The 11,563-nt window shown below is 39.9% G+C and overlaps 1 non-coding gene across 1 annotated transcript; it reads right to left on the reverse strand.

Moving 5' to 3' along the window:
- Positions 1-2,790: 2,790 nt before the first annotated feature.
- On the reverse strand, positions 2,791-2,907 carry LOC123724919 (U5 spliceosomal RNA). Its single transcript, XR_006757396.1, has one exon. It is a non-coding gene; the product is annotated as a U5 spliceosomal RNA (small nuclear RNA).
- Positions 2,908-11,563: the final 8,656 nt, after the last annotated feature.

Raw genomic sequence — 11,563 nt, forward strand, 5'->3', positions numbered from 1 at the left:
CAGTTTTCAATAAAAATAAATCTAAATCATGTTTGATGCACTCTGTACGTACAATTTTTGGAGTACTGTTTGAACTAGATGATAGGAACACTGTGGACAATTTTCAACAAATTTCAACAATGAAATACAGAAATAAACAGTTTTCCATAAAAAATGTCTAAATCATGTTTGATGCATTTTGTACGTTCCATTTTTGGAGTACTGTTTGAACTAGATGACAGGAACACTGTGGACAATTTTCAACAAGTTTAAACAATGAAATACCGAATTAAACAGTTTTCCATAAAAAAAAGTCGAAATCATGTTTGATACACCTGTACGTACAATGTTTGGATTACTGTTGCAACTAGATGATAGGAACACTGTCTTCAATTTTCAACAAGTTTCAACAATGAAATACAGAAATAACAGTTTTCCATAAAAAATATGTAAATCATGTTTGATGCACTCTGTACGTACAATATTTGGAGTACTGCTTGAACTAGATGATAGGATCACTGTGGACAATTTTCAACAAGTTTCAACAATGAAATACAGAAATAAACAGTTAACTATAAAAAAAATCTAAATCATGTTTGTTGCACTCTGAACGTTACATTTTCGGAGTACTGTTGGAACTAGATGATAGGAACACTGTGGAGAATTTTCAACAAGTGTGAACAATGAAATACAGAAATAAATAGTTTTTCATAAAAAAGATCTAAATCATGTTTGATGCATTCTGTATGTACAATTTTTGGAGTACTGTTTGAACTAGATGATAGGAACACTGTCGACAATTTTCAACAAGTTTCAACAATGAAATACAGAAATAAACAGTTTTCCATAAAACAAATCTAAATCATGTTTGATGCATTCTGTACGTACAATTTTTCGAGTACTGTTTGAACTAGATGATAGGAACACTGTCGACAATTTTCAACAATTTTCAACAATGAAATACAGAAATAAACAGTTTTCCATAAAAAAAAATCTCAATCATGTTTGCTGCACTCTGAATGTTAATTTTTTGGAGTACTGTTGGAACTAGATGATCGGAACACTGTGGACAATTTTCATCAAGTTTCAACAATGAAATACAGAAATAAACAGTTTCCATAAAATAAATCTAAACCATGTTTGATACACTCTGTACGTACAATTTATCGAGTACTATTTGAACTAGATGATCGGAACACTGTGGACAATTTTCAACAAATTTCAACAATGAAATACAGAAATAAACAGTTTTCCATAAAAAAGTCTAAATCATGTTTGATGACTTCTATACGTACAATTTTTGGAGTACTGTTTGAACTAGATGATAGGAACACTGTCGACAATTTTCAACCAGTTTCAACAATGAAATACAGAAATAAACAGTTTTCCATTAAAAAAAAAATCTAAATCATGTTTGTTGCACTCTGAACATTACATTTTCGGAGTACTGTTGGAACTAGATGATAGGAACACTGTGGATAATTTTCAACAAGTGTCAACAATGAAATACAGAAATACAATTTTTTCCATTAAAAAAGTCAAAATCATGTTTGATGCACTCTGTACATACAATTTTTGGAGTACTGTTTGATCTAGATGATAGGAAACCTGTGAACAATTTTCAACAAGTTTCAACAATGAAATACAGAATTAAACAGTTTTCTATTAAAAAAGTCTAAATCATGTTTGATGCACTCTGTACATACAATGTTTGGAGTACTGTTTGAACTAGATGATAGGAACACTGTGGACAATCGTCACAGTCTCTCGCCTCGTGCCCACTCGATCCACAAAAATTACACTTCTTTGTGCCGCACGAGGCTAAGACATGTCCGTAAGCCATACAACGCATGCAGTACGGAGGCTGATGTGCATAAAATAACGTCCCCCTATCAGCCCCCAGGGAGAACATAGCTGGAGGATGGAGGTAGCCTCCCAGGCCCTTTGGGTCTTCCCTAAGAAGAGCCTGATATCCTCTCCTCCCAGTCTAAAACCCGAGTTAGTCCTTGAGGAGCCTTCCTGAGGAGATGTTATCCATATACCTCCCCAGGAAGGTCCTCACCTCTTCTTCCTTCATGTATGGGTTATACATCGTAACCGTCACCACTCTAAAATTGGACTTCGCCAAGTTCGTCACTGGATAGTAGCACATAGGCTTTACTTTCTCCATTTCCCTTGCCTTTCGCATCGTCTCCTCATGCTGTTTCTCCATATATAACGTGACATTGAAACTTCCCTCTATTGGATTCCCCTGAAGGCAGAAGACATCCTTTACTCCAATCTTGAGCACACCCATCAGGATAGTTCTCCCAAATGTTTCCCTCCCAAATTGCTCCACCTCTTTGTCTTTCCACACGAATCTCAACGTGTTGGCCAATCCGACCCCCGGAACCGACCTGCTCTGCACATTTCCCTCCATGCCTTTCAAAAAATAAAGCTCTCCTCAAAAAAGAATTTACTCAAAAACAACAAACTTTCCTCCCTCCTGCCTTCCTTCGACCTTCTGGCTCAGCGGGCTTTGGGGCACCTCGGTACCAAGCTTGATCTGAGCCAAAAGGCAGAGAAGCAATAACCCACAAATTGACCCCTGCACCCGCCGGGCACCCGCTAATGCGTCTTTAAGTCACTAGCTCTTTAAGCCTAGTGCGACAATTTGTTTAAAGCCCGGCAAATATGCCAGTCAACGTCGGGATTGAACTCAATTGCCCCGAGCGACTACTTTGAGTGGAAAAATACGTCGGCTTCAAGTCAAACGCCTGAGCAAAAAGTCTCGGTGTCATTTCTGTCAATTTCTCTTGAAACAAGACACCGGGCTCTGCCAGAAGCAAAGCCCCTCCAAAAATACGTTGAACTCGTGCATGTTCCTCTCCACGGAAGTCTTTAGTAAAAGGCGAAAGGCTTGTGCGTAATGAAGAGAAACCAGAGTCGTATGGAAGTCAGAGGTCGGGGCCCGAGACACACTGTGCACTCTAGGCCGGGTTCCCGCGGGTGGTCCCCGAACCCACTCTTCCAAGTTTTCGAGGGCTGTGGGTAAAAAGTCACAGACAGACAGACAGACAGACAGACAGACAGACAGACAGACAGACAGACAGACAGACAGACAGACAGACAGACAGACAGACAGACAGACAGACTATCCTGGTGAAGTGATTGTATTTTTTGGGGGGGTCAAAAACAGACAGACACACACAGAGAGAGAGAGACATATACACACACAAACACAGAGACACACACACACAATCCTGGCCAATGTTTTTTTATTTATTTTTAAGTAAAATTCAAGGCATTATGTTTGGAGAAACACATCATTGAGTACCACTCTTCATATTTTTGAAGCATAGTGGTGACTGCATCATGTTATGGGTATGGTTGTCATTGGCAAGGACTAGGGAGTTTTTTATGATATAAAGAAATAGCTAAGCAAAGGCAAAACCTAAAGGAAAACTTAGTTCAATCTTCTTTACAAGAGACTGGGAGACAAATTCACCTTTTAGCAGGACAATAACCTAAAACACAAGGCCAAATATACACTGGAGTTGCTTACCAAGATTATTTTAAATGTTCCTGAGTGGCGTAGTTACAGTTTTGACCTAACTTGGCTTGAAAATCTATGGCAAGACTTGAAAATGGTTTTCTAGCAATGATTAACAACCAATTTGACCGAGTTTGAAGAATTTTTTTAAGAATAATGTTCAACTTGCCTAGTTAAATAAAGGTTAAATAAATACAAATTAATAAATATTGTACAATCCAGGTGTGCAAAGCTCTTAGAGACTAATCCCAAAAGACTCACAGCTGTAATCGCTGGCAAATGTGTTCCCAATATGTATTGTTTTAGGGGGGTGAATACTAATCTAATCAAGATATATTAGTGTTTTATTTTTAATTAAAAAAAAAAAATGGTAGAATTTTTCTTCCATGTTCACATGATGGAGTATTGTGTACATCGTCGACCAAACATTACAATTAAATCCATTTTAATTTCACTTTGTACCACAACAAAATGTGGAACAATTCAAGGGCTGTGAATACTTGCTGAAGGCACTGTATATGATAATCACATTTAATCCTACATTAATCTCTGTTAAAAGGGTAAATCTACCACTTGCCAACTTCATTTTCAATATCCCAGCACAATGCCAGTGTATACATATGTGAAAACGGCACATTTCTAAATTTTGTAGAAAAAAACTATAGTTATAAAGTTAACAATACCTGATGACATTAATAACCTGTTGGGGATAGGGGGCAGTATTTGCACGGCCGGATAAAAAACATACCCGATTTAATCTGGTTACTACTCCTGCCCAGTAACTAGAATATGCATATAATTGTTTGACTTGGATAGAAAATACCCTAAAGTTTCTAAAACTGTTTGAATGGTGTCTGTGAGTATAACAGAACTCATATGGCAGGTCAAAACCCTGAGACAAATCCTAACAGGAAATGGAAATCTGATGTGTGGAATCACTTCAAACCTTTGCCATTGAAACACACAGGGACTTATTAATCATTTAGCACTTCCTAAGGCTTCCACTAGATGTCAACAGTCTTTACAAAGTGGTTTGAGTCTTCTATGGTAGAAACTGACCCAAAGAGAGCCTTGAGAAGTTGGTCACAGGGGGAGGGCCATTACTACTATGATGCGGGCGCCCATGGGAACCCTTTTGTTCCGAAACGTTTAGTAAGACAATGCAATCGTCCGCCTTGAATATTATTGAAGCTCTGGTTGAAAAAGGCCCTAAAGATTTATGTTATACAACGTTTGACATGTTTGAACGAACGTAAATATATATTTTTTTGCACATTCGTGACGACAAGTCCCACGCGCTTCAATACGTTATGAGTAGCCTTCAGAACGTGCTAACAAGAAGGAACTATTGGGACAAAAATTATTAACTTTTTCGAACAAAACTACATTTGTTGTGGACTTGGGATTCCTGGAAGTGCCTTCTGATGAAGATAATCAAAGGTAAGGGAATATTTACAATAGTATATTTGATTTTAGATGGTTCCAAGATGGCGCTAACATGTATCGCCTAGCCTATTTTTCTGAGCATACCACGTTGTTTATTGCAAAGTGTGATTTCCCAGTAAAGTTATTTTTAAATCTGGAAATGCGGTTGCATTCACGAGATGTTAATCTATAAATCTTTGAATGACAATATTACATTTTAACAATGTTTTCGAATAGTAAGTTTGTAAATTGTAGCGCTGATCCACCGGAAGCATTTGAGGGAAAAGATTTTCTGAATGTCACGCGCCAATGTAAAATGCTGTTTTTATATATAAATATGAACTTTATCGAACAAAAAATGCATGTATTGTGTAACATGATGTCCTAGGAGTGTCATCTGATGAAGATTGTCAAAGGTTAGAGCTGCATTTAGCTGTGTTTTGGGTATTTGTGATGCATGCTAGTTGCTTTGAAAATGGCAGTGTGATTTTTTTGGCAGGGTACTCTCCTAACATAATCTAATGTTTTGCTTTTGCTGTAAAGCCTTTTTGAAATTGGACAAAGAGGTTCGATTCAGGAGAGGTGTATCTATAAAATGGTGTAAAATAGTCATATGTTTGAGAAATTGAAGTAATAGCATTTATGAGGTTTTGTATTTCGCGCGACACGATTCCACTGGCTGTTGACTAGAGTGGGATGCAAGCGTCTGACATTCCCAGACAGGTTAAACTACAGGGGGAATTTTCTTATTTGAATTTCATGCTCGTTCTATTATTTAAATGTGGAACATGAATTGCATCATTCAAGTGACCAGTCTGTCCCTAAATTGATGGGTTAATTGATCCCCTCACCACTCTTGAAGTCACCCTCTGAGCTTCATCACTAACACGTTACAACGGATGGCCTTCCGAGCGAGTTGGTAGGGGTGAGGAGTTGGTTTGGGATTCATCACCTATGTTACTTTCTGTGTTAGATTTGAACGTGGATAACATCCTGTGTGTGTGTGTGTGTGTGTGTGTGTGTGTGTGTGTGTGTGTGTGTGTGTGTGTGTGTGTGTGTGTAGATTTCAATGTGGATAACTTCCTGTGTAAGGAGGATCTGGAGAAGACGTTGAACAAGCTGACGAGGGAGGAGTTGAGCCCTGAAGAGGTCACCCTGGTCTGTGAGAAGGCCATCGAAGAGGCTGACCTAGACGGAGATAGCAAACTGTCCTTCGCTGACTTTGAAAACATGATCACCAGGGCTCCTGACTTTTTAAGGTAACAGTATTATTTTAGTCAGTGTATACTGTACATGAAGTGCATTCGGAAAGTATTCAGACCACTTGATTTTTTCCACATTTTGTTACATTACAGCCTTATTCTAAAATGGATTAAATAAAAAACAATCCTCATCAATCTACACACAGTACCCAATAATGACAAAGCATCCTGTTTCCATTGATCATCCTTGAGATGTTTCTAAAACTTGATTGGAGTCCACCATTGGTAAATTCAGTTGATTGGACATGATATAGACAGGTACACACCTGTCTATATAAGGTCCCACAGTTGACAGCGCATGTCAGAGCAAAAACCAAGCCATGACGTCGAAGGAATTGTCCGTAGAGCTCTGAGACAGAATTGTGTTGAGGCACAGATCTGGGGAAGGGTACCAAAATATTTCTGCAGCATTGAAGGTCCCCAAGAACACAGCCTCCATAATTCTCAAATGGAAGAAGTTTGGAACCACCAATACTCTTCCTAGAGGTGGCCGCCCGACCAAACTGAGCAATCAGGGGAGAAATGCCTTGGTGGTCCAGAGTTCATCTGCGGAGATGGGAGAACCTTCCAGAAGGACAACCATCTCTGTAGCACTCCACCAATCAGGCCTTTATGGTAGAGTGGCCAGACGGAAGCCACTCCTCAGTAAAAGGCACATGACAGCCCGCTTGGTGTTTGCCAAAAGGCACCTAAAAACTCTCAGACCATGAGAAACAAGATGCTCTGGTCTGATGAAACCAAGATTAAAGTCTTTGGCTTGAATGCCAAGCGTGTCTGGAGGAAACATGGCACCATTCCTACGGTGAAGCATAGCGGTGGCAGCATCATGCTGAGGGGATATTTTTCAGTGGTAAAGACTTGGAGACTAGTCAGGATCGATGGAAAGATGAGCGGAGCAAAGTTCAGAGAGATCCATGATGAAAATCTGCTCTAGTGCGCTCATGACCTCAGACTGGGCCGATGGTTCACCTTCCAACAGGTCAACGATCCTAAACACACAGCCAGGACAATGCAAGAGTGGCTTCGGGACAAGTCTCTGAATGTCCTTGAGTGGCCCAGCCAGAACCCGGACTTGAACCCAATCGAACATCTCTGGAGAGACCAGAAAATAGCTGTGCAGCGACGCTCCCCATCCGACCTGACAGAGCTTGAGATGACTTTTTTTATTTAACCTTTAACTAGGCAAGTCAGTTAAGAACAAATTCATAATTTAAAATGATGGCCTACAGCGGCCAAACCCTTACCCGGACGACGCTGCGCAAATTGTGTGCCGCCTTATGGGTCTCCCTCTCACGGCAGATATGTGATACAGCCTGGAATCAAACCAGGGTCTGTAGGTCAGTTTGTTATTCAGGTCATGATAGTAGATACGTGTGTGAGGTCGTGACAGTATGTCAGTGTGTTATTCAGGTCATGATAGTAGGTCAGTGTGTTATTCAGGTCATGATAGTAGGTCAGTGTGTTATTCAGGTCATGATAGTAGGTCAGTGTGTAATTCAGGTCATGATAGTTGATCAGTGTGTGAGGTCATGACAGTAGGTCAGTGTGTTATTCAGGTCATGATAGTAGATCAGTGTGTTATTCAGGTCATGATAGTAGGTCAGTGTGTTACTCAGGTCATGATAGTAGATCAGTGTGTGAGGTCATGACAGTAGGTTAGTGTGTTATTCAGGTCATGATAGTAGATCAGTGTGTTATTCAGGTCATGATAGTAGGTCAGTGTGTTATTCAGGTCATGATAGTAGTTCAGTGTGTTATTCAGGTCATGATAGTAGTTCAGTGTGTTATTCAGGTCATGATAGTAGGTCAGTTTGTTATTCAGGTCATGATAGTAGATCAGTGTGTTATTCAGGTCATGATAGTAGATCAGTGTGTTTTTCAGGTCATGATAGTAGATCAGTGTGTGAGGTCATGACAGTAGGTCAGTGTGTTATTCAGGTCATGATAGTAGGTCAGTGTGTTATTCAGGTCATGATAGTAGATCAGTGTGTTATTCAGGTCATGACAGTAGGTCAGTGTGTTATTCAGGTCATGACAGTAGGTCAGTTTGTTATTCAGGTCATGATAGTAGATCAGTGTGTTATTCAGGTCATGAAAGTAGGTCCGTGTTGTCATGACGTTGGCCCGTGGGTAAGGTTTATGACCCCCCCCATAAATACCTTTCCCCCTTCCCCTCTCTTACTGACCCTACTGAAGGACTGCTGTCCTGTTAAATATAGAGAGTCTGGGAACATCAAACAAATGTGGAAAGGTACCACATATTTTGTTAATAAAACCAGTTGGAAATATGCTTGGGAACGTAATGAGTATGTATGTCAGTTCGGTTGTCATCTGAGACATTATGACTGATGACAGGACGACATAAACTGTATCTGAGAAAGTATCCAGCCTCTAGTTATCAGAGTCACATGGAATTGTTATGCAATTGAAATGTTTGATATTGAAAATGTTTGTTAGGAGATGAAATGTAATTTTAGCTTCCGAATGAGAGATTTGGGTTTTCATAAGGAAAGTGCCCTGCTCGATCAGTGGCCCAACCCTGTGAAGAGACCAAGGGGTTATAAACGATGAAACACCTCCCTCCCCCTCCCCACTATATAATCCTTTGACGAAAAGATAACCAGGTAGTTCCAGTACGGGAGGCCTGCAGCCTCTACGTTAGAAGGACACACATGTCAAGTACAGAACTAAGCCAACCTCGGCGTGAGCTTATTCACTACAGAAGTGCTACTTCCTAGCCGTTGAGTTAGCAGCGGCCGCTGCTTACGTGGGCTAGGAAAGGACGGACGACGGATCCAGTCTAACAACCAGACGAAGATACCACCACGTATCCAATTGACCACCAGAGACATTCTTCCGAGTAACAGGAAGATCTGTTGGCCAACCCGGCCAGCATCTACGACCAATCTACCAAAGCGCAGCTCAGAGTAAATATTTATTGCATTTTCCTTTTCCAAATGGGCGGTAATTTAGAATGCATAAGATAATGTATTTACGATAGCATAGCTGCTGTTTCTTTGTTCCTAAATCTTCCCGCTCTTTCATTCAAGCCCAACCCCCTTTCCTTTGTGTAACCAGCTTTCATACAGGTTCCGTTCATCAGGGGTGAATTCTGTATGACATCATTGTATTCTGTGTATTTGTAATTCTGTGTGATTAGTTAGGTATTTAGTAAATAAATAATTAAACCCAATTTTGTATTGCTGATTCAACTTGTTAGCCAGGGTTCGTGAAGATAGCCAAGAATTTACAACTTTCATTATGGGACTGAAAATAAGACAAGGATTAATATTGACTGCTATCGAGGTAAAATATTACTAAGTATTTTAAGAGTTTATTCGGAAGATAACAGCTCTATAAACGTTCTTCCGTGGTGCCCCGACTTTCTAGTTAATTACATTTACATGATTAGCTTAATCAGGTAATATTAATTACAGAGAAATCATTTTATAAGTTAACATGTCACATCACTTAATCCGGCATAGCCAAAGACACGACAGTGTGTTATTCAGGTCATGATAGTAGGTCAGTTTGTTATTCAGGTCATGATAGTAGGTCAGTGTGTTATTCAGGTCATGATAGTAGATCAGTGTGTTATTCAGGTCATGATAGTAGATCAGTGTGTGAGGTCATGACAGTAGGTCAGTGTGTTATTCAGGTCATGATAGTAGGTCAGTGTGTTATTCAGGTCATGATAGTAGGTCAGTGTGTTATTCAGGTCATGATAGTAGGTCAGTGTGTTATTCAGGTCATGATAGTAGGTCAGTGTGTTATTCAGGTCATGATAGTAGGTCAGTGTGTTATTCAGGTCATGATAGTAGATCAGTGTGTTATTTAGGTCATGATAGTAGGTCAGTGTGTTATTCAGGTCATGATAGTAGGTCAGTGCGTTATTCAGGTCATGACAGTAGATCAGTGTGTGAGGTCATGACAGTAGGTCAGTGTGTTATTCAGATCATGATAGTAGGTCACTGTGTTATTCAGTTCACGATAGTAGATCAGTGTGTTATTCAGGTCATGACAGTAGTTCAGTGTGTTATTCAGGTCGCGACAGTAGGTCAGTTTGTTATTCAGGTCATGATAGAAGGTCAGTGTGTTATTCAGGTCGTGACAGTAGGTCAGTTTGTTATTCAGGTCGCGACAGTAGGTCAGTTTGTTATTCAGGTCGTGATAGTAGATCAGTGTGTTATTCAGGTCATGATAGTAGGTCAGTGTGTTATTCAGGTCGTGACAGTAGGTCAGTGTGTTATTCAGGTCATGATAGTAGGTCAGTTTGTTATTCAGGTCATGATAGTAGGTCAGTGTGTTATTCAGGTCATGATAGTAGATCAGTGTGTTATTCAGGTCATGATAGTAGATCAGTGTGTGAGGTCATGACAGTAGGTCAGTGTGTTATTCAGGTCATGATAGTAGGTCAGTGTGTTATTCAGGTCATGATAGTACATCAGTGTGTGAGGTCATGACAGTAGGTCAGTGTGTTATTCAGGTCATGATAGTAGATCAGTGTGTTATTCAGGTCATGATAGTAGATCAGTGTGTGAGGTCATGACAGTAGGTCAGTGTGTTATTCAGGTCATGATAGTAGGTCAGTGTGTTATTCAGGTCATGATAGTACATCAGTGTGTGAGGTCATGACAGTAGGTCAGTGTGTTATTCAGGTCATGACAATAGGTCAGTTTGTTATTCAGGTCATGATAGAAGTTCAGTGTGTTATTCAGGTCATGACAGTAGGTCAGTTTGTTATTCAGGTCATGACAGTAGGTCAGTTTGTTATTCAGGTCATGATAGTAGATCAGTGTGTTATTCAGGTCATGATAGTAGGTCAGTGTGTTATTCAGGTCATGACAGTAGGTCAGTGTGTTTTTCAGGTCATGATAGTAGGTCAGTTTGTTATTCAGGTCATGATAGTAGGTCAGTGTGTTATTCAGGTCATGATAGTAGATCAGTGTGTTATTCAGGTCATGATAGTAGATCAGTGTGTGAGGTCATGACAGTAGGTCAGTGTGTTATTCAGGTCATGATAGTAGGTCAGTGTGTTATTCAGGTCATGATAGTACATCAGTGTGTGAGGTCATGACAGTAGGTCAGTGTGTTATTCAGGTCATGATAGTAGGTCAGTGTGTTATTCAGGTCATGATAGTAGGTCAGTGTGTTATTCAGGTCATGATAGTAGGTCAGTGTGTTATTCAGGTCGTGATAGTAGGTCAGTGTGTTATTCAGGTCATGATAGTAGGTCAGTGTGTTATTCAGGTCATGATAGTAGATCAGTGTGTTATTCAGGTCATGATAGTAGGTCAGTGTGTTATTCAGGTCATGATAGAAGGTCAGTGTGTTATTCAGGTCATGACAGTAGGTCAGTTTGTTA

The sequence above is a fragment of the Salmo salar genome, chromosome ssa10, assembly GCF_905237065.1.
Source record: "Salmo salar chromosome ssa10, Ssal_v3.1, whole genome shotgun sequence".
Taxonomy (NCBI): domain Eukaryota; kingdom Metazoa; phylum Chordata; class Actinopteri; order Salmoniformes; family Salmonidae; genus Salmo; species Salmo salar.